This window comes from Notothenia rossii, assembly GCF_949606895.1.
Source record: "Notothenia rossii genome assembly, chromosome: 11".
Lineage (NCBI taxonomy): Eukaryota > Metazoa > Chordata > Actinopteri > Perciformes > Nototheniidae > Notothenia > Notothenia rossii.
In genome coordinates this window covers 17,456,518-17,479,367 of record NC_136910.1, presented here as the reverse complement: position 1 = coordinate 17,479,367, position 22,850 = coordinate 17,456,518, and the positions used below count along the sequence as shown (strand labels likewise).

Here is a 22,850-nt window from a genome sequence, read left to right as displayed (position 1 = left end):
GTTTGTTTATATGCTTGTATAAATATAAACGTGTACCCGCCACTTAAAGCTCAGACACCTATCAGCCTGCTGCTGATTTTCTGACTTCTTGTTTTTCAACAGCTTTTACTGAATTTGGCGCGCCAACACATTTTTGAATGCATGTAACAGAGAGCTTTTTTTTTTTAAAAGCCTTTTTCTGTTCACTCTGCACACGCCAACATAAGCTAATAAATATTTTAATGATTTTCCTCATTTAGGGCCCAGGATTAAAAAGACACCTGTGCTTACAGGATGCTGAGACAGGGGGAAACCGAATGCTACATTGGTTTGAGAGTAAAGGCCAGACTGTAACATTGGAAATTGCATTTTGGTCCTAGAAGAGTTATGGAACAAACGGCTCAGCAGTACTTACACGTCTATATTAGAGGAAATGTTTTGAGCCCAACGATGAGAAGATCTGTTTTAGAAGTTGTACCTAATCGACACCTCTGCTAGAGTAGTTTCCAATTTGCTTAAAATGAACAGTTAGAAAGTATTACTTAACCAAAGCTTTATTTATATCAGTTTTTAAGACAATGATACAAAGGGCTTCACTAACGCACACAACACATATTCAATACAACAGAAATAGCAGTATTGTAGTGCCTACACATGTAATTATGGTAGATAATGAGTTATGGTCCATAATAAATACATTCATAAATAAAACAATTATGGTAGGTATTGAACTTGATTTCACTGAGTACCTCCAATCCTTTAGTTACCTTTTCATCTTATATTTACAACAGATATGTTTATTGCTTCTTTTGCATGGATTGTACTATCAATTAGTCTACTATTAAGATGCATCTTTGCCTGTTCTCTTGATATCCTGATTTACAAATGTAACTTGAATTAATGATCACAATTGTAAATGAGTCTTCCTTTTTCATATAACTATTTGGTCTGCCGTGCCTTGCGTTTTTCCCCCCAGACTTTTGGCAAATCTAAATGATGATCAAGGGAGAACTCAAACACCTTTCTCTGAGCCGGAGTCTGGTCTTAGAAGGACAATTCTTCTGAGAAACTATTTCTCAAACCGGTGTAAAAGAGTCTTAGACAGAGCAGTGGTTTCTTCAGGATGGGAAGCAGCACACTTTATCCAGCCTGAAAAATGTCAAACATGCACTGCCAGACTTTACACAGAGGCATTTGTATTCCATGAAAGCTTAAACACTCATGGCCACTGAGAAGGAGATGAGAGGGGAAGCTTAAATGCCATATTTATCAGTGAAGTGGGGACTCGGGACTCGACGCATAATTTGTTTTGATCTTATTTTTGGCCTTTTCAGTTCATAATACAGAAACCCAGTGGAAAAAGGAGAATTAGACATTTCGCAACATGATTAAGACTTGAATGGGCTGAGATTTCAATGCATGTTCTTTTTTTCAAATCAAATTGTATGCCAGCTTTTTTTTGGCAATCCATATCGTTATAAGCCAGACAAATAGCACAGGGAGGCATTTTGCCCTTGCTTCTCCTCTAATCATTGTCCGCTGGGCGGACAGCTGCCCGGCCTTCGTGACCCTTCTAGCTTCAAGTGACAAGGGAAGTCGACCTTGGAAAATGTTGCATGTCTCTTTGTTTTTAACCTCTAAACATAAGCTATCTTCTCCATTTAATCGTTTCACACACACATAAAAAACACCATTCCCAAATCTTTTCAGACACGTTTACTTTCACAAGCGTTGTATTCAATTCAAATGAAAAAAACTAATGTTGCCCCAAGCAAGGCTTCACACAATGCATTTGAAATTTCCCTTCCGATTCTGCAAAGACCCGAATATAAAATATCAAACTGATAGAAATAGCGATATGACTTTGTCACTACTTCACATTATTGTTGCTGTAACTTATTTAGACTCCCATTGGTTGGCTCAGCTTAATTAATGTGTTGGCAACTCTGAGTGAAATTCAGATTAAGTCTTATAAAGTGTTCCCTACAGTGAGCAATGGGAAAACTATAATTAGAAAAATGAAAAAAGTATAGAGGCCATGTGACGCCCTTGGGGAAACTTGATTATTGTGTCGCTGTTCTGTCTGAAGACTTCTTTTGTGCAGAAATGCCATTCTGCTTCCTTTCAAAACCAAATTGTCTTAGTTGTCAATGGTTGAATTACTCTTGGAGAAGTTTATTTGCTGGTGTTTGTTAATAAATACTGGAACATTATTCTCATAGCTTAATTTTAAACCAAGCAACGTCCTCTTTCAGACTTTGTGGCCTAACTAATGCTCTATAGGGCAACTTAACTGTCAGTTGTGTTTATGTAATTAGCTGCAAACCTGAATATATGTATCACTGTTCCAGTTAACAATCTTTGTAAAGTTTATTTTGGAAAATCATTTGTTTTTATTGCAAAGTTTATTAACAGGACGAAGGAGAATATGAGAGATACACTGGACGACAAGATAGTTTTCACAAATGAACACCAATTTAATGATTACTGAAGCATGACTACTGTTGCCAGAAGTAAAAAGCTAACGTTAGGCTACAAGCAAACTTTACCATGATTGTATGACCTCAACATCACCATAACTAAAACAAAGGCGGCTCGTATTTGCCATGATAACGTAAAGTTGTCTCATTTAGTTACTTGTTAGCGACTGGCATTTAAAAGAAACTTCAAAACTTCAAAATTCACAAGTGTGGTATTCGCTAATGCATTTTATGTTGTAGCATCAAATGTTAAAATCTCTTAACCACAGGTCCTTTCATTAGATATATAACCAAACACCCAATTAGAAAACCCATCAACTTTTATACAGGGGTGCAAAAATGCTAACTAATATCTCGGTTTTAGGACTCGTTCCTGCAGCACTTTATAGTCTCCTATTTTTTGTTGTTTATGACATGACTCCCACAGAGAAATGTCTGTCTCCCCTCTTCCCCCCACTTAATGACATAATGACACATTTGGTCAGAGTGTTTAGGGACTGCATAGCTCTACATCACAACACTCTGAAAGCAGCACTTTATGTCAGATCCTCCCCCTAAAAGAAACTGTCCACTGTTCCAGTCTGCGCCTCAACAACCAGCATGTGTAGCTACCCCAAACGGCGTTGTTTGTTTGTGTTCTCTGTTGGAAAAAGATCATCAACAGTGAACAAAGCGAACAGTGACAGTCCACTGCATTGACTTACCACGGCACAGTGAGCCGGATGTCAAATTGCGACTTCTGCTGTGTGTCAATACAAGGCTCTTTCAGTCCATTGCAAGCTTTTAGTTAAAGGTTTGTTTTTTCTGTCACTGTGGTTGCCTTTGTAGAAAACTGTTTGGTGTGCCCTCTGGAGAGGGATCGGGACTGTGGCTCAGTCCAGCGAAATGTAGCGCCTCACTGCCCTGAAAGACGGATTTTGGAGACCTGCCTGCTGTCTACTCATGGTGAGTCATCTCTTAAGTTTCATGCCACTTGAACCAGTGCAGCAAAGCCGGGACCTCTTTTCACCTTTTGATGCATCACACCAAGGTCATCATGGGAAGTCACAATAGATTCATTGTGAACTTGTGTTTGGCAAGTGGGCCTACTGTAGGACAAGAATACATTTACATTCTTTAACATTCTTTTTCTGAAGAGCACATTTGTTGTTTGTTGGGAGATCCTGATGCATGCTTTGGTAAACATGCATTTTTCAGTGTCTTTCTATAAATATATGTTTTTTTTTCATTGCAAACCCTCTAACATGAATACAGTAGCTAATCAGCCTTTAGTAATCAAGTTGCCATCTTTTTTAAATAATGTGTTGGTCCGTTTAGATCAGGATTTGAGACGATTCCATCAGTGCAGTTTATCTTCTATTATAGGAAAATAATGATGGGCCTTGAAATGGTTTAAACATGACAAATAAACCAAGTTCTACATGGGTTAACTTGCAGGACTTGTTTTAAATATAACATATTCATGTTTAATTACTTTAAATACTGTATGTCATCAAACAAAAGTAAGTATGATGGACTAGAAATCACTTTGATCTAAATTAGTTCAAGCCTGGGTTTTTTCATTGTTTAAGATAATTAGGTTTCAAAATAGACTTTTCTCGTAACATACGACTGGTCTAATGACCTGACATCCCAGTAACTACTTCACTTTGGAGAGTCGATCTTTTACTTAAAAGTGATGCATCTTTTTGGGAGAGGAGAGTTTCACTGCAGAATTCTGAGCTGTTTGTCTAAGAAAACTCTTCTATCAGAAAATAGATTCATGTTTCCCATTTCAACTTTCAGTGTGAACTTTCACAATGTGTGCGGTGGAGATGCTGTCATCTCTTCCAGGAGCTGTCTGTCCAAAACAGTCTTATTTTTAAGTCCCGAGTACTGATCGATGTGCTGGCTTCGGGCTTTATGTAATTACTCTCTGACTGGTCAGCCATGAAATTGTTGTTTGGCTCTGAAATGGATCCAAAGGAAGCAATTTGAAAGAAAGGCCTTCTGGTGCTGCCATAATCAGAATGATTATGACCATGGCAGCACCAGGAGTTGGTAAGATAAGTTCCTTGGCCAATAAATATATGGATTTAAAATATGAGAGAGAGCGCTGCAGTCACATTACCAGGGTTTAAGGGATGACACTACAGGTGAATAGGGTTACACAGGTTAATAGGATCTGGAACAGAAATGTAAGCGTAGGATCAAGTTAGGTTCAAAACTATTTGTTTAATTTGTTGACATATTAAAATGACTTTTCTTTTTACATAGGGAAATCAGAATATCTCTTCTGTATCTTTCCATAAAACAGAACATTCGAAAAAAAAAGGCTGTTAAACATATTTTGAGTAGAGTAAAAAATTATCAATTCAATTCAAAACCTTTATTTATCCAGGTAAAATCCCATTGAGATCAATGATCTCTTTTTCAAGGGAGACCTGCAACAGTAGGTTCCACATGAAAACATAAAAACATAAACAACAGAACAACAAAAGGACATCATACAGCAAAATGTACAGGGATTACAATTTACATATCTATCCACATGTACAGGTACCAACAGCATCTGATTTTGTAGCATCTAACCAAGCTTTAAAAACATGTTGTGGTACTAGCTTGGTAATTTTCCATTCTTTTTGCAGACTGTTCCATGTTAGTGGAGCTGCACATCTAAAAGCTTTCTTCCCTAAGACAGTCCTAGCACTTGGCACATTTAATAAAACCATAGCATGCGATCTCAGGCAATAAGTACTTTCAATTCGCCGAGAGATCAGGGAGCAGATATAAGATGGTAGTTTATCCAACATGGCTTTGTAAATGAAAAAGTACCAGTGACTGAGCCTCCGTACAGTAAGTGATGGCAAAACCGCCTTGGTATACAGTCTACAGTGATGCATAAGTGCTTTACAATTTGTCAAAAATCTCAGTGCACTTTGATACGCAGCATCTAACTTGCTCAGGTAATTGGCAGGTGCATTCATATATAACAAATCACCATAGTCCAGCACAGGTAAAAAGGTCACAGTGACTAGCCGTTTCCTGGCCTCAAGCGAGAAACAGGATTTATTTCTGTAAAAGTAATGTATAATGTATTATGAATACATATAACCATAAAAGTTCTGGAGTTTATTAACTTTTTATATTTACGCAATTGTTGCACAAGAAGTTGTCTTAAATGTCAAGTTTAAACATGCATGTAATGCTCCGGGCCAGTGGAATTTTGTTATCACTGACCCCCCCCCCCACCATTGTAACCACTGGCACAGAGCATTCGTCCAAAGAATTGACTAATAATGAAGAAAATTAACACATTTGTTGCAATAGTAATTTATGTATAAACTACATTACTACTTGTACTACAACATTTGAATCATCAGTTCTTGCTCATTTTCCTCAATTGTTCATATTTGGTTTATTAAAATAATTATATTGTGGTCATTGTTAAAATAAATAACTATTATCATTATTATGAGTAGCCTATATTATTATTTGTATAATGCGCTTTCTGCCTTCCTGTCATTAGGAGTTAGACATGTAATGGCTATAGCTTAGATTAGAACCTTCATTATCCTAAACTGCTGGGACATTTCCCTATAGCCAATATACCTTAATATTTTCTACTCTTCATTTAGGCTACTTGTCAGCAGGTCGGCATTGATGTACAGAGCCGACAGAAGACCTTGTTTATATCGGCATCATATCGAAACCAACTCCATCGATCAAGCCAGTGTGGCTGAAACTTTCTCTCCCTCTTCTTCTCATACTCCCTGTCACTCTCCTTTAACTCTTCCAGTGACATTCTTTTATTCGAAGATTGTTTTTTGCCAGGTGCTTGGCCAGTTACCGCTGGTATTAAAAAAAGTTTGGCGAATGGTTAGGTGGCGAGAAAGTCTGTAGTGAGCGAGCGTGCTCACGGAAGCCTGCTCGCGCTGCACTCTGCAGCAAACTGCAGCAAACAGCTGTTTCCTTTTCACCCAACAACGACAACCGCCTCACGAAACGCTATGTTGTAGCATTAATAAACTAAACAATTTAACAAAATTGCTAGTCAACATACCACAGGACCATTTTTTTTTTTTAAAGCAATATTTTGAGTGGCCCGAGCGGGAAAGTGGAAAGTACGATATGCTGGCCCGGGGCGTCTAAATAGTGCTTCCGGGCCAGCGGGCTATTTGTAATGTCGAGCCCTGCACATTTTTGGTGAATTTCGGATAATTCTACAGAGGCAAATACACATTGTATTAATATCAATACCTAAATGATTATCTTGGATGTTTTTTTTCCACTAGTCTTTAAGAAAACGTTCAAATTTGACAAATCTGTTTTTGCTCGTAGTGTCTTAACATTGTCACATCCACATGCATTGTTCGTAGTCTGTTTCATGTTGTTTGTCGGAAAATGAACAGCTTCTGTTAGCTGTTGATGGGAGTGTGCAGCTCGCAGGCTGCAGAGAGGTATGCACAGTGACAGTCTCTGGCTCACATGTATGCAGCTGTGTCCTGCGAGATGCGGGCCGGCAAATGGAGTGGAAGAGTAGTCCCATTAAACCCGGGCTCTCCTCTGAGGAAGAGGCTAACAGCTCTGAACGCTGGCCTCTCACTCCCTGGCAGAAAGTGCTGACACACATTTTCGTCTGACTAAAATGCCTTCTGACCGCATGACACTGGCTCTTTTCTTCCTCTGAGATTCCACGGCTGTAAAGCCGGGGCTACACAAAAGAGACACAGTCTGAGAGTGCCGCTTAGGAGGTGGCATAAATTATAATCATACCATAAACTTACTCAAAGGACTGCATTACCCACATTTTATAGGTTGAGGAAGGAATTTCTTTGTTTGAGCAGTTAATTGGGTTTATATTCGCGAAACCTCCTTTCTCATCTCATGCACGTTACACAACCCAGGAAACAGATTATTTCTGTTCTGCGAGCCTCTCTGGAGTTTTCTCTTTTCAACCAGCTTCACATATACCATATCTTTCCACAGATGCACAATGTAATTCACAAGTGTCCTGCACCAGAGCAACGTGTCTTGTCCCTTTGACATGCAGGGGAATGTGTCAGTTTGTGATTGACGGGCCATGGCTCCTGTGTTGGTCAGTGATGCAGAGATGAAACATGACAGTGTCTCCAGGCACAGCATAGTCCTACAATTGTGCATGTCATCAACAGTAATTTGCTGTTAACCTCTGGAAACTTTTAGCGGTTGTGGTTTGCATTATTTTTTCAAACAAAGACAAGCTGTAGTCACTCATTTCTACATGCCTCCTGTCACAGCTGCATTTATAGGCTTTCTTCCGATAGTATTAGTCATGCTTTGAGCAATACGATGCTTCAGGCTGTAAATCTGTGTTCATGGCTCAAGGGAACTATGATGAGAGTGATCAGTGCTGTCAAGTTGTTGAAGGGGATCTGCGGAAGATGGTTGCTCCTCAGTGGGGGTGTGTGGGTGGTTAGCTACAGCCCACAGCAACTGAAGGGGAGCTGTGTCAAATCTGACACACTGAAACCCACAAACGCCAACACTGACAGCCAGTTGTGACGAAAACCAATTTACAGGCAAGAGATATTCTGTTTGAAATGTGGGGGAGCTTTCCTCCCCGGCTTGATCTAGATGCCTTCGTTTTTGAGTCATCCATGTATGGTGGTATGTAGGCTAGTTCCTCTTTGGGCTTTGCTAGGACTTGTAGTCACAAATCTGCCTAAGATGTAGAGCAGATTAAAGAATCGTTTATTTTGAGAATTAGCTGGAACATGCAGGTATGGTGTCCTTTGCTTTGTTTTATAGACATAACAGAGGCTGAAGACTTGGACCACTTAATTTTTTTAAAGATAGATTGATCAAATCTAAGGAATGCTTCAGAACTCTGATTGTTAAAAGGGGCTTGTGAAGTTTCGTCCCGTTTCATGCAAACAGTCAGACTTGGCTTGGTACACGCTTGACACATAATAAAAACTCTTACCCCCCAAAGACCTGGGCTCAATTCCTGGTAGGGCTACCTCTGGTTTAGTCATGCATTCCAGCTGCCGCTTTTGGTTGTCAAATTGGATGCCAGTGAGGGATTGTGTTGTCACTGCATTCCAGTGTAAACGTAGAGGGTTTATTGTTGTATTATTTGAGAATAATATGCACAAACATTGAATATCGCAAAAACTATATTTATTTGAGATAAACAAACAGATATTAAATTGAAGTCCTTTCTGACATTTTGCTCCTTTCAGTAATCTGCTAATCAGCAACAAAATTCTTCTTAAATTAGAAACGGTTATTATGTGCTTGTGTCAATGAAAGTGCATTGTTCTAGTTCAAAATGTTGCCAGACAGCTGATTTTATTTCGGCATCACTTCCTCTCTGGTATTCACACTCATCTTGTCATAATTCCCCTGCATAGTAATACAACAGTATTGGTCTAATAATGTGTCCTTTCTGACCAATGAGCTGATGCCTTATGTCTGGAGCACTTTCTGATTAGCCAGAGAGTTAATCCCATGGCACATATCGAACAAAATTGAATATAATGAAATGTGTTGCTGATGTATTTAATGCAGTCTTTTGTAATATGTTTATGGTGAAGGTTTGCATAGAGATAGCAATACAATAAAAAACTTGTTGTGCAGCTCGAATCCCTGTGAAGTAAATAGTGCCTGGTAACAGTATAATATTTCAAACCTCAAACATGCCCCTAGTTTAAAAAGAAGTGCTCTGTGTTTTCTGGGTGAATGCTTATAGCTACAAGCTGGTCTAATTGTCATGCAAGTTATTAAAACATTAAAGGCTGGTGGTTAAGAAGCTGCATTTCTTAGCTTTGGAGTTGCTTGAGATGGAAGGCATAGCATTGCTCTTTCAGGGGGAAGTATTGAAATGTGTACATGAAGGGGCTTCGAGAAGCTTTTCATTATGCTGTTTGTCATATGAGGAACTCAGTCGGCAGCACCATTTTGGAGTAAGACTGCAATGTACAAAAGCATGAGTGGAGAAGGCTATTGTGTTAATGGTTGAAGTAATTTGAGATATTTGCAATTTGCCAACGAACATTCAGTGCCTCATAACTTTGTGATTGCTTTTGCTCAATAGGAGGCAATATGTTCAACAGGCCTCAAATCGTCCAACTTAAAGCCATGTCATTATTAATAATGCTGCCTGGCTTCCAGTGGTCCCTGTAATGGCCCTCAAAGTCCACACTGTGCTAGCCAGGCTCCCTGCACAGGAAATGAAAGGCACAGAAATCAGTGTGTGCTAATGTACGGTTTAATAAGTAACACAGTGTGAACAGCAAGAGGGAATCAAATCTGCATTATAGTTTGGACTGAGATTAACTACAATTTCCGTCACATACTTTTCTCCTCTCACTTTCATGTATAATACATTTCGGGGTAGGAACATACAGCCCTGCAAAATGGTTTTAAATGAATACTAAGTCTGTTGAAGTCGGCCTTTATTCCTACCATTACCCTCAAAACCCTGTCGAATGAAATGTAGGACTGCAGGTTTGGCATAAACATCATTATATATTCAACTAGCCCCACCCCAATTTCTTGTATTGTGTTTGGCAAAAACCTCTTCATAACCCTCTACACTAAATTGTAAACTATGAAGACAATTAATGTTGAGCCTCATTCTGTCAATTCAATCATGGTCTCTTCATCTCCATCACAGTATTTAGCATAATGAATGTGTGCATGATTGTATGTATGCCGCAGCCGCAGAGATAAACAGAGATATCTAGCCATCATCTGGGCTTTTGTGGGAATTCTTTAAAGTGACGTCCGTCAGGGGACCATGTATGCACAGGTTTGTTCAAAATGAACTCCTCCTCTCTCATCTCTGCCAGCCGTCATTGACAGCTGGGCCCGGCTAACAGCTGCCCCCCCCCCAGAATCTAATACATTAAAAAAACAAAAAGAGTTGCCTGCAAGCCTGTGTTTATTGAAGAGATAATTACCTTAGTGAAGCCACAGTGAGTTTGTGGGTGGTCCCTGGTTTACAGCTTTATTTTCACATTCAATTCATCTGCCAATCTACCATTCTTACTCTAGTCCAGTTCATAGATTGTAGATAGTGATTTAAATAGTTTTCATTACAGTTCAATCCTCACGAGGGATGCTCTGATCTATCAGCCGCCGAGTCGTGCTCTCTAAAAAATGCTGATCGCGAGAGCCGATCGCATGACGTAAAATGATGACGTACAATACATGACACTTTTCTCAGTGCGCGGCAAACCAAGCTCGCCAAAATGGCTTCACCGGTCTGGCAGTATTTTAAGGTGTCCGAAAATGACAATAAAATAGCGGTATGCAACGTGTGTGAATCCTGCAGCTCCACCCGCTGTGATGGACCGGTGAGCGGAGCTACACACACACTAAAGCCTCATCCCAATACCCCTCCTCGACTCCTCCTTTCCCTCACTCGCTTCCCTTCCTTGCATCTTAGCTCCGCCTCCGTAAGATGCGAGCGAGAGACACGAGGAGGTGACGCGAGGACAGAGGAGTCCTCAGGTATTAATTGGGATGTCCTCGTTCACTCAAACGTCACTTTTAAACGACGTCTGTTAATGATGACATGTGCACAGCTGTATCCCCTCTCTCCCCTCTTAACTGAATAACCCCTTAGAACCGGCCCATTTGTTGTTACATTTTTATTTAAATGAATGAATCTTTCTCTTGTTAGTCAAGGAATTCAATGTATGATGGTTGGTCCTGCTTTTGTGTTCCGTTTTGGTGTAAAATGTAGCCTACATTTAAATACAAATATAATTATAGTAATGTGATAGCCTTTTAGAAATGAATTGCACATAATAATTCCCACGGAGCTGTGAGCACTTATACATTTATGTGACGCTTTTCCACTCATCTTCCAGTTGTCGGTTTTCCTCTGTTGAAATCGACCAGCTGTGAAGCTAGGGGCGGGGCTTTTATACGCGAGTAGTGATAACACTTTCACGTAGTCTGCTCGCGTGTATCCTCCCTTTCGTATCCTCCCGCACCCCTCCTCCCTCACCCCTCCTCGACTCCTCCGTGTGCATTTCAGCTATTGGGACGTCAAAAATGGCGTGTCTTGATCGATTTCCGGGTCAAGTCCCGGAGGAGGGGAAGAGAGGAGTCGAGGAGGGGTATTGGGATGAGGCTTAAGAGTTAGACCTAACACACTTAGCTATTTTATCTACCTCTGGAACAAGCTAAACTAGTTATACATATATTTATTCTTCACTGTCGGGTCACTCATTACTGGATCAGTGAGCTGCATGAGACGGATAGGGACCGGCTGTCAGGAGAGGGGGAGAGAAAAAGAGAGCGCTTCCGCTCATTTCTCCTGTGTTAACTTATTATCCAAAGTGAATGTAAACTTGAATAATGTACTTCATTAGAATGTAATAATTATGTTGGTTGCTGTTTGTGGAAGCTTTAGAGTTGTAAACATTACTTTAAATGGAAGATCCCCATAGGCCCCGCCCACTCGATCGAATCGGCGATCGGCATTGGCCGATACTGATTCCGGCGATCGGTGATCGGCCCCAAAATTGGCGATCGGAGCATCCCTAACAGTTAGGGGTGTAACGGTATACGTACCCGTACCAAAATTATTCGGTACGGGCCCTTCGGTTCGGTACACGCGTGTAACTAATATAACGTTAAAAAAAATTGAGAACGTGAACAACTTTTTGGAAGTAATCTCAGGTGCTGCGTCGCAGCATTCAGAGTAATTTGCTCACGTTGGGTTCAACGTGTCATAGAGGGATGCAATTACAATGTAGTCAGTAATTTTAGGAACTGTCGAAATGGCGAACGCAGATAAAGTTGAGCTCGAAAATCGTCCAGCATCCTTGAAGTCTCCGGTTTGGGAACATTTTGGTTTCGCAGTTACGTACAAGGATGACGGACAAAGACAGGTGGACCGAACCAAAGCTGTTTGTCGGCATTGTTCAACTAAAATTGGTTACGCGGCTGGCAATACATCAAACTTGCACACTCATTTGAAAAGGCATCACCCGAACGTGAATATCACCGGTACCAAAAGAAAAAAGACTGAAGTGCAAACCCAACTCCCGCTAGCATTTAAGCCTCCACCACTCGCAAAAAGTTCAGATCGAGCCAAAGCTATTACAAACGCCAAATATCCTTATGTTGCCATGTTAGCAGAGCGCTACCTGGCTGTATCTGCTACCTCTGTCCCTAGCGAGAGTGTGTTCTCCACACCAGGAGACATTGTTAGTGCCAGCAGATCTGCCCTTTCGGCAAGCAATGTGGACAAGTTCATCTTTCTTTAAAAAAACATGAAAATACAATGACAAGCAAGTCATGATGTCAAACTGGCTGCTTAGGTTAGGTACTAGTACAGTACAGTTCAAATACAGATTATTTCAGTTCATCGAAATGCTGCACCTTAATGTTTCTTTTATTATATTTTGTATTTATTTGAGTGAATATTCACAGTTTAATAATAATTAAAAACCCCAAACTAATAGTTTATGTTTTGTGAATACTAGTACAGTAAAGTTCAAATACAGATTATTTCAGTTCATCGAAATGCTGCCCCTTAATGTTTCTTTTATTATATTTTGTATTTATTTGAGTGAATACATTATTCACAGTTTAATAATAATAAATAAAAAATAAAAAAAAGTTATGTTTTGTGATAATTTTTCCTGCTGTACCGAAAACGTACCGAACCGAATCGTGACCTAAAAACCGAGGTACGTACCGAACCGAAATGTTTGTGAACCGTTACACCCCTACTAACAGTGCATGACATTAAGGATTTTGGAGCTAATATACAGATGGCCCTGAGCCCAATAGAGATTGCCCTGAGAAATGCGCGGACGAAATGACGCACGAAGGGTTTGGGGGGCCTCCCCCTAGAACATTTAGATTTTTGCAGGTCTTAAATGCTGTCTGGTGCATTCTCTAGACTGAATTATAAGATGAACCACCACAATATTATACTGTACAATTTCAATTGTATTCTTCATTTCACTTGTTTGTTTGTTCTTGTTTGTGTTTGCTCGCTTGCATGCCCTGCATAGCTATAAGAAATACTTAAGTTGTTGGTCAAGACACTTTCCATCTGATGAAGGCAAATGCCTTCCCAAATTTAAAAAAATAGAAAACATTATATTCAGTTATAATTGCCAAAACAAACATTATTTACACTATTATGGTCCCTGTTAAAAATGTTTGTTATGTTATCTACTGTAAGTTGTCGAACGAATGCCTCCTCATCCGGAAGCTGACCGAGCAGACCCAAGCAGCAGTCGAAAGGAGCCGAGCGCATCCGCGAAGCACACAAAATGGCGACGTCAGAGTTCCCGTTAGCCGGCAAATCTAAATCTCTTCGGTCAAAATAATTACCCTTTAGCGCAATACCGCTTCAGTTGCGCCACTTATGTGACAGACAAGAAGAGTATGTGACAGACAATAATAGTCAATTCTAATGTCTAACACTTAATGTGGAGAAAGAGATGTCCTGTATGGGTTGATTTTGCATTGATCTGTTGGTAATGCCTCGGGGTTCCGGTGGGCATGTAAACAAATGCATAATGCTGCGCTATACTTTGTGGCCTCAACCAGTTGCGTAGTGACACGTTTTGTTTAGGTGTCTTTTAATAAGCAGGTAGTCCTATCATTAGCTAGAACTAGCTGGATCTGTATATGGACATAAACGCGAGTGAAGTCTAATCTGACGGGAGAGAGAGAGATCAGCTGCTGCTGACGAGTCGACACACAGCTCTGCATGATCACATGCAGCGGTGAGCGGACAAAACACACACTTCGGGTTAGAATATCACACGTAGCTATTTTAATTCCCCCAAAACTACCTAATCTAGTTATAGATATGTTTAGTTTTACTGTCGGGTCACTCATTACTGGATCCGCGAGCTGCATGATACTGGCATAATAGATTGCCCGATCGGGCAACCAGCAGGTGAGGCTTCATTGCCCGAGCTAAATGCTAGATGGCCCCGGGCCATAGGGCAGTCGTTAATGTTGAGCCCTGCCTAATCCTCACTGTTCAAGGGAGAAGTTGGCATGATTCAGTTAAGAAATAATACAAAAAACAAGGAATAAATGCATACAAAAACGATATGGATGGTCACATGATAATAATGATTAATCGATGATTTGTTTTTAGTAGGCTAAGATTAATTTTAGTTCAGACCTCTGGTATATTACAAAGTTTACCACCTCGGTGACACACATGACTTCTGAAACCACCCATCACTGCTGACATACATGTGGTGCCAATGTCAATTACTTTGTGAACTAAGTTCCTGGCAGGGGTCCATTATGAAGGCGTTTTCTCTTGGGCAGCAAGCCTCTATAAAGTTCAGTAATTAAACCAAACCAGGAGCCGACAACGTCACTTCACTTTTTTAATGATTCACTCGGTTTGGGTAGGATTACTGTACAAAGTAACCTTGTAATTGGATCTTTGATAGACCAGTTTCACAGAATGTATTTGCCATCTATAAAAAGGGAACTGTGACAAATTACCACTGTCTATGTTTTAAATGTCTGTTTGCAGTTGGGATATTAAATGTATTCAAGGTTAGGCTAAAATAAATGAAGCTAAAGCCCCTTCAATAGCAGTGCATTGCTTAGCTTCTGTACTACTACTGTGTGTTTCTGCAAACGAGGGGCATGCCGACTGCAAATTACTGTAGGTAATATACTGACTGTGGATAAGTACCTCATGCAATCCCTCTTCGAACATTGATCCCTTTAATTAAATATGCATTCTTGTGTACCAGTAGGTTTGGATTTTTCTCTTTTGTAATTCCGTCCAATCTTCACAATCCCTCCCAACGGCCTCACTATTTTTGCACTATTTACACTCAGTGTAGATAGTGTGTGTAAGGCTGACACATTCTATCTTAGGAGGGCAATAGCACCTAGCCTTTTTCTTTTGCTGACGCTGGCAGTGCCTGGCTCAGCCTGCTAATGTGGATGGCATAAGGCCTGACGGAAGGCAGACTCATCTGTCGGCTTGTGACCTTCAGCAAAAGGGGAAGGACTGGAGTTCACCCTGTATGTTTCCATCTTCATAATATATCAGCACCCTTCGCTGGCAGGTTCCTTTACCAAACACAGCAGAGAACTAACCTGTTTACGACTTAATCATCTTTTATCTGATTGGCAGGTTAAGATTTGCAAGGATTCACATCATCGGCTATCATCACACAGGAGAATATTTAATATTCCTGTGAGGAATACACCGCCTTGTTTAAAAGACATGAATGAGGACCATGCAGAATGAACCTTGTGTGAATCATTAATATTCTCAACAGAGCCTCATCAGCACAACACGGGATTACTCATAATAACACAAGAGAAATAATTGCAATGTGACATGAAGTCATTTAATGAAATTAATTGATAGGTATCTTTCAATTAAAAAGCATTGCTGCTAAAGCGAAAAAAGCATGGATGATTGCCAATATCTGTAGGAGAAATTATCTTCATGCTCTCCCTTTTCCAAATGTCTGAAAAGCCCAGCTTGTGGTACCATGTAAGTGCGGGGTCTTAATAAGTATTAAAAGTTGATAAATCAATTCAGCAAAAATTAAGGCTATTAAAAAGCATTAAAAGGCATTTTCCAAGGTATTACCGTATTTTCCGGACTATAAGTCGCTCCTGAGTATAAGTCGCATCAGCCAATAAATGCGTCGTGAAGAGGAAAAAAACGTATATAGGTCGCACCGGACTATAAGTCGTATTTATTCAGATATTTATTTTCAAATCCAAGCCAATAACAGACATTTACGGTAAACTGGAAAGGGAAGTTATTAACTACACAGGTCCGGTATGTTAACGCAACACATACCTTCTACCTGGAGGCTGGCTCTGCGAGTCGGGCTAGGGTGGCATGCTTCTACCCCTTGACGCGCTCCGACGGAGGACTGCTGGGACAGACGGGGCATCTCGGACGCACCCACTGAGCATTCGGCCGCTGGGCTGGTAGGGGTGGACCCTGCGCCGCACCGGACACAAGACGGCGGGCTAACAACAGACGGCTAACAAGCTAACAAGACGGCTAACAACAGATGGCTAACAAGCAGCTAACCCGGAAGAACCGTCCGCTCTCTTCTTCGTTTTTTTCAGTGGTACAGGAGCAGCATATAGTTGTCACAAGCCGAGAGCGCACTCTCACGGCTGTAGACAGTTCTTGTCAAAAAGTATGAATTCGCATTTATTCAGACATTTATTTCACACTTAACAATTTAACACAAACGGTTATTCAGTTAATTTAACACAGAACAGGCTGAATGTCCGGTATGTTACCGGTAATTTAACACAAACAGTTATTCAGTTAATTTAACACAGAACAGGCTGAATGTCCGGTATGTTAACGTAACATATGTACAGTTATTCAGCTACACAATAGCATAAGGAACATCGCTGGGAGGCTGAAAAAAAGAGGCTAAATTAACACGACGAGCCAAGTCTCGGTAAGCAAGTTAACGAAGCTCCCGATCTCATTCCACTTCACTGAATCCATTGAATTCTTCATTCTCGGTGTCGCTGCGGAACAACTCCGCCAACTCCGGAGGAAGACGAAGCACTGTCTCCTCTTCTGCGGGGCTGTCGTCAGACGCAGCATTATTTCCCGTTATCCCAGCCTTTCTGAATCCGGACAGTATGGTTTCGGTTGTCACAGAAGTCCATGCTTTGTCGATCCATCCAAGGACTTGCTGGAAAGTTGCATGGCGCATCCTTCCCGTTGCCGTGAAGCTGTGCTCTCCATCCACCATCCACTCCTCCCACAGGCGACGCAAGACAGCCTTGAAGCTCCGGTTCACGGAGATGTCGAGTGGCTGGAGTACTTTTGTTAAGCCTCCAGGGATGATGACAGGTATGGAGTTGCAAGCTTTTATTTTATCTTTGAACAGTTGCGTTATGTGCGCTCGCATACTGTCCATCACAAGCAGGGCTTTGCGTGTTTTAAAGAAGCCGTCGGGACGCTTAGTGTAGCACTTTGTAAGCCAAACATTCATCATTTCTGTATCCATCCATCCTTTCTCATTCACGGCCACGGCAATTGTGGGGGGGAAGTCGTCTTTTGGCATGGTTTTGCGCTTGAAAATGACCATCGGTGGTAATTTCGATCCGTCTCCACAACATGCAAGCACCACGGTGAAGTGTGATTTCTCATGACCAGTTGTCACTATATTCACACTTTTCTGCCCTTTCTCTGCGACACTTCGGCCCATGGGGATGTCAAACGTGAGGGGGACTTCATCCATGTTTATAATGTGATCCGGTGACACGTTGTGTTCAGTCACCTGCTTTGCAACAAACTCACGGAAACTGTCGATCTTGGCCTGAAAATCTGCTGGCAGTTTCTGACATACAGTTGTCCGTGCTCTGATAGAGAGCCGGTTCCGTTGCATGAAACGGTAACACCAGGACGGCCCGCCTCTGAAGTCGTTTATATTCATGTCTTTGGCAACTGCCAGGGCGTGGAGACGTACATGCACCGTTGACATGCCTCTCCCGGCAGCACGTTGCTCTAAAACCCATCTATATAGTCGTTCCTCCAGCTCTGGCCATCTCGCCCTCAGCCCGCGATTCGCTTTTTTTGTTTTTTTCATGGCGGCAAGAGCAACCTCTGCTTTTCTCCAGTCTCTCACAAGTTTCTCGTTGACTCCAAACTTTCTCTCTGCTGCTCTATTGCCGTTTTCGGATGCATATTTCACAACCTGCAGTTTGTAATCTGCAGCATACGATTTTCTTTTTGGAGGCATTTCGATTTTGTTCAGTCTTTCTTTTCTTTTAATGTTAATGTTATTTTTTTCGGTGGTACAGGGGCAGCATATAGTTGTCACAAGCCTAGAGCGCCCTCTGGTGGCTGTAGACGGTTCATGTCAGTCAGCATGAATTGACATTTAAAACATATATACGTCGCTCCTGACTATAAGTCGCAGGACCAGCCAAACTAGGAAAAAAAGTGCGACTTATAGTCCGGAAAATACGGTACATGTTGTAGCTTGTTTTCAATAAGTATATAAATAGTCCAAAGAGGTTGTATTCTACAGTGTGCCTGAATGTAATCATTGCGTAGGTGTGTAGCGTGATTCTGTGTAGTTTATTTATGGCAGGGGTGCCCACACTTTTTTGGCGCTACTTTTGAAATGACCAGCTCACCGAGGTCTACCAACCAAAAATAAAATCCCAAATTGCAAGGGTTGCTGAATAACACGTTTTATTTATCCATGATAACTACAATAGGGCTGCAACAAACGACTAATTTGATAATCGATTAATCTATCGATTAATGAAACGATTAATGGACTATTCGGACTATTACTACATGCCTTGCACAATATCTCAAACGCTCTTATTTAGCCATCAACTTTTAGATTTAGCTTGAGGTTGTTTTAGGGATGTGGAAACTAACAATGAAGACAATAAAGATGAATACTTGATTCTAAAATACATATATTATTAAATTAACTTAACAAATTGTTTACAAAATTAACATTGCTTTTTATTTAAATAAATAATATTTCACATCAAAAGAAACAACAATGTTTTAACAAATCATATTAAATAATCTGATGACAGAACTGTAAACAGAATAGCTGAAACTTTAACAAAATAAAGATTAACTCTGTTACCTCTAATCATTAACCAATGTTTGTATAATTGGGTTAACTCTGTGTGTTGCTGCTAGCATAACACCTGACGTGGAAACGTTACAGCGCTACTAGAAAGACAGTCAAACCCGGTGCATTCCTCCGTCTGAATGTGGTGCACTTTTGCTAAATGTTTAGACAAATTGCTCGTGTTACCGCCCTTACATGCTAAACACTTTTGGCAACGAGCATTGTCCACCTCAAGACGGGTAACATTTAACCACAACTTGGAGCGCTTCTCTCCGCCATCCCCGCCGTGTGTTACATGCATGTAGCAGCCGCAGGGATGCAAACTCATCAGGTATGAAAAAGGTGACAAGGATCCGAGCCCCCGGCTCACCCACCCCACGGAATATCGGCTTTAAAATGAGGAATAACAGAGGATTTTAGCAGTCAGAACAACTAAAGCAGCAGTGTTAATAATAACAGAAACGCCAAAGAGTCACATCTAATAGAAATATATAAAAGCATTTATTTTAAATTGTGTAGCAGTCAGTTTATAATTTTGGCAGCACTGTTGAGCATTTTGAAAATGTATTTTCATGCCTCTGTGCAAGGCTTAGTCTTTCTATCTTTATAGCCACATGGTGTAAAGTAACTAAGTTCATAAACTCAACAAGTACTATACTTTGGCACAATTTTGAGATACTTGTAGGCTACTTTATTTAAGTATTTCAATGTTTTACTACTTTGTTCTTCTACCCCACTACAGTTCAGAGGTAAATGGTGTACTTATACTCCCCTACATGTATTTAATACCTTTAGTTACTTTACAGATGTGGATGAATGATGTGAAATATAATCAATTGTTAATTCCGACTTTAGTTCCACCTGGAGTAAATCCACAAGCTACCCTGCAGTATACAAAGTCATTCAAACTAGCTGCACCTTTACCAGCTTTGAGAACACTTTCATGATCAATCATTATAAAACATATCATATATATTATTCTGAAATGGACCAATCTGCACAATGACTACTTTTACTGTCGCTACTTTAACTATATTTTGATGATAATACTTTTCTACTTTTACTTGAGGAACATTTTGAATGCAGGACTTTTACTGAAACAGAGTATTCCTACACTCTGGTACTATTACTTTTACTCAAGTACAAGATCTGAGTACTTCTACTTTTACTCAAGTGCAAGATCTGAGTACTTCTACTTTTACTCAAGTACAAGACCTGAGTACTTCTACTTTTACTCAAGTACAAGACCTGAATACTTCTACTTTTACTCAATTACAATATCTGAGTACTTCTACTTTTACTCTAGTACAAGATCTGTGTGCTTCTACTTTTACTGTAGTAAAAGACCTGAATACTTTTACTCTAGTACAAGATCTGAGTGCTTCTACTTTTTCTCAAGTACAATATATATATACTTATACCACCTCTGTTTATAGCCTATGAAAACAACTATTAGAAATAGAAGGCTAAAGCAAACGTTAGCAGATAGTGACAATATATGCTAGCTAGCTAGCTCAACGATTCCTTAAATAATATTGCCACAGAAAAACTTTTCAGTTCACATCACGCTCTGCCGCTCCGACAGGGAGCTCTGCTCACCTGAACGGCCCGTTCTAACAGCTGTTCACCAGCGGTCCATTCTGTGCCACTGTGGCTCCGGACGCGCAGTTAATATTAACGAACGCACCCGTAGGAATGTATCTGCTGAAGCTAGACCATCATCTTGGAGCAGCAGAGCCTTATTATACATCCATGAGCAGAGCCGACAGGCAGGAAGACTCGAGCACACAGCTCGCACTTCATTATAATATATAAAAAAAGAACAACATGCGTGTCATGATGGCACATAACAGCTCACGGCCGCAGATTCCTCCGGGTCCAAGACCAACCCATACCCCAAAAATATTAAAAAAAAATATATCTACATGAATCACACAAACGACCTATTTTGGATTCAAAACGGCGAATTTCGCCGAAAGGTGACAAGTTTGCATCACTGCGAGTGTGTGTAAACTGCTCCGCCGACTCGCACACAGACGGGAGAGAGAGATCTCGTCTCGATTGGAAAGATCAAAAATACACCGACCATAGACGCATTTGTTTGTCTTTTTGAATGTTAGAAACGAGTTGGCGACACTAACGGTACGTCTACACTACAGGCATCAAAAAATGCTTTCAACGCTTCGCCCATTCACTTGAATGGGGTGACGTAGAAGATTTTGAATCTTCGCCGAACTGCATTGTGGGGAGCATGGCATGGCTTTGCAAGCATCACGAGCATCTATCGGCATCAAAAGTTGAACAATGTTCAACTTTTGAGGCTCGATGCTTGGCATCAGCCAATGAAATCCCGTTTATGCAAATCCCGCCAGTGCAAGCGCAGCCAATCAAACCGCGTGCAAGCTGGGAGAGCCAGACCGCAGTTCATTTCCTCATATTCCAAACGAGATATTACGGTAGCAAATCACCCGGTTCTTTACGACCGGAACTATTTACCGGGATACAAACCGGAGGAACCAGGCATGGAGGGAGGTGGCATGGAGGGAGGTGGCAGAGACAGTGGGTGAAACTGATAGTTTTTTCGCCTGTTTGGAGAGTTTATATCCAGTTTACTTCGTTTTAACATTGCTATTGCTTTGTATGTCGGGGGCGGGAGATTCATGTGATTGGTTGCTCGCAAAAAATCGCCAAGCTTCAGACACGCCCAGCTTCAAGATTTTTTCATGCCTGTAGTGTAGACGGGCCGTAAGACTGCGAGATAATGTTTGTGTAGCAATAATACATGACCTTTCTCTTTCTCAACTCGCTACTCGGAGGGAAGTCGCTGTTATATGCCTTGTGAACAATGCCTCTCCACGTTACCTTTCTTTGACAGAACGATGCTTGCTTTACAAATAACCTTTGAATGTGACATCAAAGCAAAAATATTCTTCCTCCCATTCTGGATGGAAGTGGTATGTCTTTAGCTTTTTCCTCGGTCCCGCACTCATGTTGTCGTTTTTCTCTTGTTTGTCTCTTAATTAGAGCTTTCCCGGCACTTGATTGATTTTGTATCGCTTTGCATTCTGGGTTAACAGACTGGAAAGCGAAGGGTCGCTTTTTCTGTCAATCAAGTAAACTCCTGTATTAAGTGGCAGGGAGGCCAAGGGAGGAGGGATCAAAACCTGTTTTGTCTATTTTGACGGAGCTGTATTTTTTTTTTATGAATGACTCGCGACCGCGGTCGACGTACTGGGCACCTCTGATTTATGGCATCCCGTTGGGTTTGACGTCATCTGAACAGGACATCGCGCGCTTCAAGCAGTGAGCGTGCGATGTCCTGTTCCGTCCGTTTACGCCGGTTGTTAAATAACATCGTTATGGGGAAATGCACGTTTGCGTCCAAATGGTTGGAAGATAAGGAGGAAGGACAATCAATACTGTATAGTACATGTGAGGTAAAGTGTGTCGCCAATGTAACCAGTTAAAACTCGAAGTGGCGATGAGATCTTAAAATGTATGGAAAGGGTCTTAAAAAAGGTCTTAAAAGGTATTACATTTGACTTCAGGATTCCTGCATACCCTGTAAAGTGAAGCTCTATCCCTCTGTGCCTCGAGCCACATGATGGACACCTGGTGAGATGGCCGGAATCAAACAGACATTTATTGGTGGTCATCAAATCACCATCAGAGGTCAGCAACCAGCTAACGTGCTAATTGGGTTTCCGTTTTCCGGGCTCCAGTCTGTGCTTTCAATCAAACGTCAGTCCAGCCTGACAGCAATATGGTGGTGGGCTGAACTGGAAGAGCAAGTAATTTAAGACGTTTT

General features: G+C 41.0%; 1 protein-coding gene across 11 annotated transcripts in view; it reads left to right on the top strand.

Annotated features, from left to right (window-relative positions):
• Positions 1 to 22,850, top strand: part of tanc2b (tetratricopeptide repeat, ankyrin repeat and coiled-coil containing 2b) — a 167,293-nt gene that overhangs the window by 11,664 nt on the left and 132,779 nt on the right. For all 11 annotated transcript variants that reach the window (XM_079658089.1, XM_079658088.1, XM_079658086.1 and 8 more), the window contains exon 2: positions 3,288 to 3,404. The gene's annotated coding sequence lies outside the window, so the exon portion shown is untranslated. The remainder of the gene's footprint in view (positions 1 to 3,287; positions 3,405 to 22,850) is intronic.